At 38.9% G+C, this 12,592-nt stretch overlaps 1 protein-coding gene across 6 annotated transcripts in view; it reads right to left on the bottom strand.

The window, feature by feature from the left end:
* The window catches only part of sdk1a (sidekick cell adhesion molecule 1a), a 534,220-nt gene that overhangs the window by 249,635 nt on the left and 271,993 nt on the right, over positions 1-12,592 (bottom strand). The gene's annotated exons all lie outside the window — the stretch shown is intronic.

Genomic DNA, 12,592 nt, shown 5'->3' on the forward strand with positions numbered 1-12,592 from the left:
GAAAATATCTACACCAGGTATTTAAAATCGGTTTCATCTGTCCATTTTTGAGCACTTTCCTGATTTATTTGAAGTTTGTGTGTGTTTTTTTCTTATCCTTCAATCATATATTGGCAAATAAGCTCAAACTATTTACATATGACTGTAAAAAGAGTAGTATCGGATGCACAGTAACATCTTAATAAAACAGTGTTCTGTCAGAGCCATAAAGGTAAGACTAGTAAATCATATCACATGCAGTAAGTAAAAGTAACCTAAAAGTAATCCAAAATTAACCTTTAAGAGTTCACACTTAGCTGATGATTGATAAAGCGTGTTTGGCATGCTGTCCCGGGGGGGAGCCCTGAGCTCAGAAGATCCTCAAGCCTGGGGGTCTTTCCCTTTCACCGTTTCATCAAAGTGGAGTATGTGCTCAGGTAGGTCTCGAGAGCTTCCCCAAATTCGCTTGCTCGGCCTGTTCATTGATTATTAGTGGTTGCCACGGCAGAATGAACCGCCAACTATAGCAAGCACCATATGGTGATGTGGTGAATGCCCAGTACTAAAACACTCATATATACTGTGCCAATTTGGTTTATTCAATTCACTTATACTGCATTTCTTTGGACTGTGGGAGGAAATTGGAGTTCACAGGGGAAACCCCCACGAGCACGGGGAGAACATGTAAACGCCAACTTGCCCAGCCGGGACTTGAACCAGTGACCTCCTTACTGTGAGGTGACAATGCTAACCACTGAGCCACCATGCTGCCCTGTCATGGATTAATCTAGGAAAGAGAGGGAGGAGTAGGGGTGGATGCAGGCATTCTTCAAGGCGAAGATGACTAAGGTAAGAAAATCTGGTTGCTTATGTGACTTTGGATTTTTCTAATTGGTAAATAATATGATAGTGTAAGAATGGGTGTTAAACTACATCTGTAGAATTGTAGTACTGTCGATTGACTAAAAAGTATGATGGTGAAAAATTCTACATTTCTAGTCAAACCATCCTTCTGCAATTTTATACCAAAAATGGAGATAAGGGCAGCTACAATAGTTAAAAATGTGAGAGAGTTGCTATTATGTGATTGTATAGTATTGCAATATAGAGCAATTAAGAGTTGATGTTAAATCAAAAATAATTCACAAATACTTAAAAATAAAATGATTTATAATTTATTTATTGATTTATTGATTTATTTATTATATCTATTATTATGATATGAAATGATTAAAATAAAACATGTGATATTAAATGTACCCAGCTTAGAAGTAAAATAAAGTTAACTGAGAGAGAAAGAGAGACAGGGGAGGGAGAGAGAGTGTGTGAGAGAGAAAGAGCAAGAAAAGAGCCAAAGCAAAGTTTACCATCTATTTTGCATCTTTCTTGACCATGTGACCAAAGCCCAAATACTAAGACATACAATCTGACCAATCAAAATGTGACCACATCATAAAAAACCCCAAAGTCCAGACACATATTAACCAGACCCTGATCTTATCAGTATCTGCCTTTGGAATTAGTATGAACTTTCTTGGTAAAAAAGACATGTTTTGCCATATAAACAAAAGCATATGATAATTTGCCTTCCGACAATAGCTAATGCGGGACCAGCCGTGGTCAATCATAAGCACGTGATCCTCCCGAAATGAGTTTAGAAATTAACTTCACAAAATAAACAAGATAATTGGATAACTAACTAAAGATAACTAACTAAAGATTACTAACTAAAGATTTCAACATGTATAATTAGCATAAATCTACAGCAAATATATAGCGAAATCTACACAGCACCAAGTGGAGCAGTGAACCTGAGGAGTTAAGTGCTGGCACATAAAAGGTGAAACCAAACCCGGTTAACAACACACAAAAGAAAACTTGATGATGAAAAACAAGTGGAAACAAAGCAAAATAAAAGACAGCCGAAAGTCAAAGTTAGGTCAAGTTTGGCTGGTATTTGATCCAGCCAATTAAATCAAGTACTGTGCTGTTTGTAGGATGTACAGCCTTGAAAAGGTGAAGTAGGTGCCTTTCTGTGTTTGGGTGAACCAATTTTTAAAGTCAAGATTATAAAAGACCATGAAATGCCCACTGGTCATATTAGAAGCATATCGACTAAACGAATGAAGACGGCTGGTCTGCTACAAGACTTTAATCAACAGACAACTTTATTCATATTAAATAGAGAATTATGGCCAGTAAAAATTGTGTGTCAAAAGTCGAGTGACAATTAGCTATGGTATTAGCTATTGTAAGCACCAAATCAGCCCAGACTATAGTTTATTTCAAATATGGCTGCATTTACACTGCAGATCTTGATTGTAAATTCCGATTTTGTGACTGTCTGATTTTTTTGATGACACACTTACAGCATCTTTAAAAAGTGACTCGTTTCTGATTGTTTGCATTTACGCTACACATGGCAAAAACACAATGGCCAGGAAAAAAAGAGCAGGCGTTGACTGACAGCTGATAATAAAAGAGCACACTTTTCTTCATCATGTATTTAATCTGTTTGGAGGGTTTCACTTAAAAAAAATATTTTTGACAAGTTGTTTTACTATAGTTTATGACAGAAAATTTGGCTTAATATCTTTAATATCTTATTTTAATCTAAGCATTTTAAACCAGTAGGCATCTTAATGGAAAGTCTATTGCTTTATTTATGAACGTGATGCTTCAGTTTTATATTAGTGTATATTGGTTACGTGGCAGATGTTGCGCTCTTTTGCTCTCTCTCTCTCTCTGTCTCTCTCTCATTAACATGCTTAAATACTTGTGCTAAATAACAATATAAAAGCTTTTTTAGTTTTTAGTTAATATTTGGGACTCTGCTGAAGTCTGTTTTAAAATGAAAGCATCAGAGTTGAGGTCATTCACTGCGGTTTTTAATGACGAGTAATTCGCATTGATTGGTGAAAATCCGATCTACCTGTTTACACTGCAGACACGAGGGCACAGATCCGATTCATATCAGATACATTTTCACATATGATCAAGGCCTAAATCTTATTTGAGTAAATCGGAATCCATGCGATTTTTTTTTTCTGCTTACACGTACATGGGCTGAATCCATTCTTTGCCAAAAAACGAATTGAGTCACTTAAACCATGCAGTGTAAAAAGCAGCCTAAAAGTCAAAACGTTGTGGAACCGAGTGACAGTCAGTTATGATAAAATTATACATTTTAAATATACCTTTGGGAAGAGTTTATTTTATTCAGATGCTTGTAGAGTGATGTCAGAGCTGCTGTCGCTGCCCTAATGATTAATCAAACGCATCATACTTCATCCATCAATTCAAAGTTTGGAGGCAAGTCACTTAGTGGCAGATGTGTATCACAGTCAATTAAATCAGGTGCCAGTTTCCCAGTGCCACTTTAAGGCAGAATTACCATCTCAAACCAGCGGTGTGCCATGGAGAACCTGTTGCTTTGAGACTCCATGACTCCACGTGGGCTGGATGGAATTGTTTTCTTTTTATTTCCGCAGATGAAAGCACGGATTGCAAATCTCCATTCCTGACTCCATCTCCTCATGCATACTCCTCCCTCATTTTTTGATTAATTGATGACATCCTCAATTACACATCACTGCTGTCTAAGAGATTTTCTTCTCAGGCGTGACCACCGCGAAGAAGCCCTTGAGAGGCTGAGCACGACTCGGGGATGCTTTGAAACTTATGATTAGTTTTCCAGCTCGGCGGGACCTGTAGCGTCTTCCTACACACCGCGAGTACAAGCGCAGCAGTCATTACCTATTTACAAGACAGATCCCTACAAAAGAGTTTCGTAGATGTCTGCGAAGAGACAAATAAATTCGGCAGAACTAGGAACGAGAGGGCTGTCCGCGCTTCTGTGGCGAGCGATATTGACGTGTAATTAGAATGAGCTTCGGTTCTGCTTAGTTCTCCTTTTGCTGTTTCATGATTAAGTACAGATTAACATAAAGAGATCCATCAAAAGTTGACGCATGCTTGGGTGGGGAGGGGGTCTGCGAGGGATGGAGATTGGCGGCCGCTGATGAGGATGCATTACATCGCTGTCTGCACCCTGACACCTGGCTGAGAAATCCAGGCCAGGCTGCATCTGGGAAATAAAGGCACCCTTCACAGATGTCAGTGGCGGCTTTGAAAGGTCAGAGCGGCCCGCCTTGATGGACTTTTAATTATTAAATATGCATAGGCTGAAATGGCTTGGCAAGCATCAGAGGCTCTGAACTGATGTGTACGTAAACAGCTCACCTTCATGATGATTTAAGGCCCTAATAGCAGCATGTGTGATCCCGTGTAACGCTGCCAGGGGAGCTTTGCAAGATGTGAAAGAGCGAGGGCCAAGCGTTTACCTGGTTTATGCCGCAAGCGGAATCGATGCGACCGGTGTATAAAGCGATTTTATGATTAGTCTAGATAGTTTGGATTCCATTACAATTGTCTAGATGAATGGCCCCTGCTCACGGTTTGGTAAACAAAGCACAGCAGGAAAGATAATGGGAATGCTTGTTTCTGATCCCTGAGGACTCTTTGATATCAGCCCACAACGTATTAAAAATGCAGGTTGGGAGCCATGTGAAATGTTAATCCACTTAGGGAAGCCCAGGTAATCTAAATATTCAAAGAGGACGACCATTTCGATTTGTTGAAAAGGCTGTGCACCCGGCAGGGTAAAAAGCACCAATTTAAATGGCCATCCATTCCCAATAAAAGAGAATCAAATCTAGAGATCAATTTGTTGAGATGCGCTCTGACAATCATGCTGTAACACTTTTTATCATCTCTATTCTGAAAACGAAAGAAAAGATGCTTTTTGAGGGGAAAAAGTCATAGGCATAATTGAAGATAAAGTACTATCTGAAGATTATCATTATTTTGTATATTGTTTACCTTTCGTCCCTGTGAGATGTGTCTCTGAAATGTTACAGTAAGGGTCCACAACCTAATTCTCTTAGGCACTGGACAAGCCGCTAGAGAGATATTACATTAATCAACATGGCAAGAACCGGCTTTCAGAAAGATGGTTTAGAGAATATTTGTTTTCATTTACTGCCATAAATTACGCTCTCTAAATAGGCTTACCAGTGTGAGATGTATGACAAAGTAATTAAAATGTCAGCAACTCATATTGTGCTCCAAGTTCCTGGGAGCCCAGCTGCGTGATCTGACGTTACATTTTGATTTATGATGCTCTCAGGCCTCGGGAAACTTTCTACCCACCCACATCTGAGGACAGAAAAGCTTACCGCATTGACGCCCAGAGTGCAGGTAGAGAAACAGAAGCGTCGCTGCCCTGAGGCGTCGTGACCCGGAATTATGTAGGAATCAGGGAATATGTTGTCTATGCGGAGTTTGCCTCTAAGAGACGGCGCGAAAGAAGAGATCAAAGTCTATCTGAAAGTTAAAAAAAAAATGTAGGGAACACTATCTTGCCAGGAAATATGCTGAGGGTCTGGTTAAAAAAGACAAGTGCAAGTGTCTGTTTATGTGAAACTATAAAGCAGTAAAAGAACTTAGGAAAGTAGCTCCAGGGCCATACAGTAGGCCACAGAGAGTGACACTACGCCTGCTTTCCCATTTAGCCCCGGGATCAAACAAATAAATGCTCAAAGTGAAAGGAATCAGGTCATGGCAATTTTCTCGTTTCAGGCTCAGGCGCCTAAGGTGGTCTGCGGGCATGAGTCAAGCCTTTTCCCCTGTCGCTCCTCAGAAACACGTACAAAGCAGAGATGAAGCACAGCCTCTCTGAAAGCCGTTGAACCAGAAGCCCAGACCTCTGTGTGTGTTCTCTACGGACTTCAACCCAAACTAGAGGAGAGTACATCCCCAAATCTCCCTGTCCCTTCAACTTGACCCCTCACAACTCAACAAAAAAACTTTCTGTGCATTCTGCTGCCTACCAACTTTTTAAAAATTGTTTTAAAGAAACTTTAGTGTCAACAAGATGTAGATAGAAGAGTTGTGGAAAGATGAGAATTTGTGGAGCAAGAAGAGATGAAAAAAAGCCTAGAAAGAGACATAAAGAGGAAAGAAAACATGAGACAAGACATGAAGAGCAAACAGACAAAGAAAAGATGTACCAAAATGGAGGGCCTATGATAGGAGAAGACAGGCTGAGTCATGAAGTAAAGGCTGGAGAAGGAAGAAAGCAAAGATAACATGGGGAAGGGATGAAAGTGAGACATTGAGGAGGCAGTATGAAAAAAAGCAGAAGAGAAAAGATTGGGGGAATAATCAAGAAATTATTAGAAAAGAGAAGAAAAGATGAGGTGATGAGACCAGACGCGACTAAGTAAATGTGAGAGAACAAGATGAAAAGTGATGCAAGACTAAGGTTGAGGGGGATACAAAGAGACAAGACGTGAAATGATGAAATCAGAAGAATATTTTAAAGTAAGACAAACATTTTAGTATAAGACGGGGCATTTTAACAACAGTGTACTGGTCACTTATGGAATAAGTCATAAATTTCAATATAGTTTCTTGGATTCCATTAATATTGGCTGGAAACATTTAACTTTTAAGGGTAACCAGGCATCTAAGTAACCCATGCTCATTTTGATTACATACCCCTATATGCATTTCTGGAGAGAGCAAAATACGTCCCAGGAGCTACGTTCTTTTTTCGCAGTTTGTGTAAATCCGCCGTTGTGTATGCTTTTTCAGATCTCAAATTTCTCTCACGAGTGCCATTTGCACCTTGCCTAAATCCACCAGAGGCTGCTGTCAACTGACTGACTGACTGACTGACCAACCGACCAATTTTCCACACCCTCCCCTTTCCCTAAACCCAACCAATAGTGCTTTAAAAGCACCAACTGACCCGCCCACCCCTTTCTCTAAACCCAACCGCAGTGTTTTCAAAAGAAATCCAGAAAAAGAAAAGCTCTTAAGGCAGCCTAATTTTTACTACATTTTCAGATTTTACCACATGCTATTTACTTGTTTATTTTTATTTTAGGATTACCTACTTTCTGGAACCATTCTTCACCGGACTCGAACCCCATTGTTGTGGTCATCTACCCTCTATGTCTCAAGTCCGCCGAGGTACGTGTCGAGCTACTGAACAAACTGGTAACAGCGGAAAAGCCGACCACATAGAGGTAAGCGGTGAGTTGGGAAGCGAGAACAGAAACGTCGTCATACCGCCTCGTAAAGTTTATTTTAATAACGAAATGCAGCCATGCGTAGCTCTGGCTACATAATTTGCGATCTCCAGAAGTGTATATAGGGGGACATTTTCAGAATGAGCCTATGTTGTATCTTTTATTACTGGACTCAACTTTTAGATTTAAACTACTCTGCTGTAGTTTGTATGGTTTCTGATCCTTCTCATCCCTAACTTAGTTTTTTTTTTCGAGGTTCTTCCATCAAGTTATCGATTTAGAACACTATTGGCAAGAAAGAACACCTATGGTATCATTTTATTCCAACAATTCCGATTAATATTTGAAATAGAGACAAAAAGTACTGTCAGGATCTGGTGTTCTACAGTAAGTCTGATATTTATTTTATTATTTTAAAAGTGTGTTGTTGTGTGGTCTTGGTTGTTGTTGTGTGTGTTTCTTTGTATTGTGTAGATGTGCGCCTTAACCAAGACAAATTTCTACCACTGGTTGATGGATAATAAAGATTTTTAGAGTAGAATTGAGAGCAAATGCAAAAATATGATTTGAGACAAGATGAGACAAGAATGTACTGAGACAAGACCCAATTTGAGATATGATAGTGGTCAGGAAATAAAGTAATCATATGAAGGGAAATTATGATTTAAGAGGAAATGAAAACAGAAAAGATGAGACAAGGCAAGAAGGGACAATAATTAAATGATACATGAAGAGACTAAACTGAAATAAGAAAGGAAACACAAAAGAAAAGATGAGAAGAAATGCAGTTCAACTCTTGATGAACTGAAAGAAAATTAAAAGAGATTTGAGACCAATGTTTTAAAATTTGTATTTATATAGCGCATTGATAGATACACCCAAAGCACTTTACAATCATGAGGGGATCTCTCCACACCACCACCAGTGTGTAGTATCCACTTGAAAGACAGTGATAGAGCCAATTTGATGGATGGGGATAATTGGAAGGCCAAGATTGGTAAAAGCTGACAGAAAGAATTTGGCCAGGACACAGGGTTACACCCCTACTCCTTATAAGTGCCATGGGATTCGGGACCTTGGTTTAACATCTCATCTGAAATGATGCAGCAATGATGCAGCAAGTTGATAAAAGACAACATATGAGACAAAATGGAAAAAGGATAGATGAGACAAAAATAAAAGGGACAGCGAGAGATGAGACAAGACATGAAGAAATCAGAAGAAAAATGGGGAATGAAATAAAAGGAGATTTGAGAGGAAATGAGTAGGATAGACTAAAGGAAAAGAGATCTGAAGAAACAAGACAACATGAGATGAGACAAGATTAGATGAGATGTGAAGAGACCAGATGAGATGTGAGAACAGCTTTGAGAAGGACAAAGCGATGAGTTTAGATGTGAAGTAATGAAATCATTTAAGATATGAGGGGAAATAAAATATTTTGAGATGAAATGAGACAAGAAGACAAGAAACATTTAGAGATGAGGCGAGACAAAGAAATCAGAATTAAAAGCATGAATGAAATTACAGAAGATGAGAGGAGATATGAGGAAGAGAACAGACATGAAAAGACAAGACAAGAAGAGATGAGACAAGATGGAGAGGAAAAATTAAGAGACCAAATGAGAAAAAAATACCTTAGAACAGGATTGAGGAGGACACAGAGATGACACAAAATGCAAAGTGATGAAATCAGAATCCAAATGATGAAATAAGAAAGAGGTGAGCTGAGACACAGTTGGAAAAGTCCAAAAAACAAGGGGAAAAGTAAATAAATAAATAAAAGGAAGGTAAAAAGACAAAACAATATAAGATAAGAACTCAAAATGAGAAGTCATTGCAAGCATCGATGAAGATGAATCTGGAATAATAACTGAAAAAAAGCTGAGTTTATTTGAGAGGAAATGAGAAGAGACATTAAGAGACAAAGAGACAAGACAGATATGAGAAGAGACAACGAGAGAACAGTCTGTGTCTACTCTCTTCTCTCTGCCTCATTGCATTGTTATGTATCACAGCACACCGAGATTCTTTCACACAAACACAGTGGAGCTGAGCCGGAGCTCAGATGATCAATGGTGTGAATGCAATGACAGCAGAAAATCTCTCTGCCAGCCTATATCCAGGCCACTGTTCAAGCAGTTCTAGCGTCTGCTTTCTTAATATCCATTAAGAGCAACAGTCGGCTGCAGTCTGCTCTCTGTGATGAATGTGCTGGCCATTTGTAGGCTAAGATGTACAAGTGAAGATAAGCCTGCTGCCTCATCCGTCCCTTAGCCCAGCTCAACCCCATGACCACAGAAACCATGACTAATGGCCTTCCAGAGGACAAACTCAACTGCCCACGCTGATCTGTGCAGCCTTGTGTGGTACTCATGAAAACACAGTACACATAATTAATAGGCGTTCAATACCAGCTGTGATTACATTAACAACAAATCATACCGCAGTTTAGTTTGATTGAAGTTTATACTGTAATGCTGTACACTAGTGTACATAAAGTGCCCCTATTATGTATGACTCTTTATGTAGATCTCTATATGAATATAAAAGCTTTGCAAAGCTGCCGATATCAATAAATAGAGTAATTCTCTCCCCCCCCAAAAAAAATCCTGCTCAGAATGGCCTGAATTCTTTTCGTCAGTAATTACCGTCTTACTTCCTACAGTATGTAGACTGGCAACACGACTCTGCTTTGAGTCTCAGACAGAAGTTGTACTGTAGCTGATGCCTGAAAGTTGGGTTTGTGTTGTTGACTTGTTCTGAAGACTTTTCTGTGCTGCAAAAGCAAATCCAATTGGCATTCACTTGCAAAGAATGAGAGCTCACACTAATGTGGTTAAACTAATGCTAATGTAACTGTAACTATATTATGTTACATTATAACTATGTTAACAAGCACTGACAAAGTATAAGAGCATCTGACAAAACAGAGCAGACTCTATGAAAAAGAAGTTAAAAGTGACGGGATTCTTTAATAAGGTGTTTCAAAAAAGCTATACATTAGATTGGTGATTATATGCAGGTATATTTCAAAATCAAAGTTTAATTTCTATTATTAATTTTAGTTTGTTGCTTTAGTTCAAATTCCATCCAAATGACAGATTTAACCTGGAATTAAATTAAAAATTTTTGCAGAATTAACAAAAGTTCACAATGAATCAATTATAACATGTATCACAAACGGTTGGAAAACTTGATTCTGATTGGTCAATTACAAAATCCCATGGTATGTTATTCCCAGATAACAGCTAATGAAACTACAGAGGTTTATCTGAGTGCCATGAATCATCTCAACCATTCATGAGTATATATGCACGCATTTATATGCAATGGAAATAAGAGACAGTTTCATTCCTTTTGGGCTGATTTTGGGTTATAATTAGGCTGGAAAATTTACATGGATATGGCAACCCTGGTCACTCTTGTGATTGAATGATACATAAGTTAGTGTAGGCTGCATTTAGCTATTTTTCTTTCTGCATGTGTTATGTTTAATGAAATAGTTAGTTAATTATTACAGCTCAGTAGCGTTGGGCGATGTCGACCAATTTGGTGTCGTACGATGTCTAATGAAAAACATTGTGATGGACGATGGCATTGTCGTCGTAGGAGGCAGTGAATTAATTATTTATGAACTACCTGACCTGCATGGTCTTTGTTTTACCCATAACCAAATCATAAATAAATAAAGATGAGTTAAACAATAATTACCACCTGTCAATCACTTTTTCAGAGGGACTCTGGCATGAATAGGCAGAGTGATCTGTGTTGTTATAATGGCGTTGACAAACTTGGTTGGTAAAAAAGGTGCACAACCAACAGTATCTGAGGTTTTCGCTAAAATTACTAAGTACAAGCGTGAGAGCGAAAGATTGAAGTAGTGTACTGACACTGTGATACGTTACCACGATAGATTCAAAAGATTGAAGAGTTGTTAGATAGAGACAAGATTAATTAAATATCACATTTAACAACTATTGTGAAACGCAATCCAGCGGTAGCCTACATCCTTGACAACTGTCAGACAGCATGACAGTGTGTGTGTGTGGTCCTGTGATGTGCGTTTTCAGCGGTCTAGTGTTGAAGGAGGACTTTTCAAAAATGTTAGATGAAACGCCAGTGTGAATGTGGATCGTTTTCAATCTAAAATGCCATTTTAAAACTAAAAGGTATTAGTGTAAATGGGGCCTGAGTTCTGTATGACGGGGGTGGGGCAGACGATCGTAATGCCGGCTCAGCATCGTGATGTCTATCAGCCATCGGCGCTGGATGATGGCATCGTCTATCGACCCAACCCTACAGCTTAGATCAATGTTTTGTGTCTAATCAGTTTATTTTTGCTGCAAGAAGCTAAATAATGTACGTCAAAGCTGTTTTTCTTATAAAGTCATCCAGCCCTTCACTTCGCATCGGCCTTCTGATGTGGCTTTATTCTGCAAGACCAAACACCTAGATGTACATTATCTCTTACATAAATGTGTGTGAAATAAAGTATGTATACGTTTCTGAACCAACATGTGTAAAAGAATCACGGCACAAGCTGTTTAAGATGCAAAGCTAGTTTTTGGCAGAAACACACACACACAATCTGTCTTCAAGCAATGTTTTACATGAATATGCTTTTGTTTTACTTGGAAAATTCCCTTATTAATCCATAGCCAACTTCTACAACCATTCATAATCCCTGTCCCAGCATTCCCATGACCGCTATTATAAAAACTCTTAATTATCCACTAATATTCAACAAGTTTTGTGTTTGAGCAAGGCAGATAAATCTAAAAATCTCCCTGATCGTCATTCAAGCCTCCCAGCAGTGCTGAAGGATCTCATTTTGTTTCTTTCAATGAAATATTCAGGTTCACATCAATACAGACAATCAAATATAAACGAGTCTGAGGGGGTATTTCCATTAGCTTCAGAGAATGGTGAAAAGAGGTCCAACCAATATAGGTTCTTACTTTAAATATTGAAGACTGTGGTAATGTTACAGAGTAAAGCTCTCACCGAAAAACTCCAACCTCTTCAACTCGGCATCTAAAAAGTTCTGCTTAAAATACGTTTGACAAAGCAACCGAACGCGCTGCATCCATACACAACTTTTAAGTCGCATCAAATGGGTTTTCAGTGCCTCTCGCAGCGCCAAACACACTAGACCACATAACTCCAGGGTTTGAACTATCTCCAGAAAGCTAACTTTTAATGCTTATGCTTCTTATTCCACCCCCAGAAAATGAAATAAATAGCCTGCTTTGCTAGATCAAAAACAGCCAAGTCTTTTTCATTAGCTGCATTGCATACCTTGAGGGCGAGGGTTGCCGAACACCTCAACGGAGGAGCAGGGAAGACAGAACTATGAGAGGAAAAATAAACACTTCTGCACCCATGTGGGCCTTCACTTCCTTTTATTCTCTTTGTTCCACGCTATTCTACTAAATAATAAAGCCCTGGCATGTACCGGGGGCTCGACAGTACCAAACACAAGATTAAACCGATTTTTACCTTTGTGCTGAAAG

The sequence above is a fragment of the Danio rerio genome, chromosome 3, assembly GCF_052040795.2.
Source record: "Danio rerio strain M-AB ecotype USA chromosome 3, GRCz13ab, whole genome shotgun sequence".
Classification (NCBI taxonomy): Eukaryota; Metazoa; Chordata; class Actinopteri; order Cypriniformes; family Danionidae; genus Danio; species Danio rerio.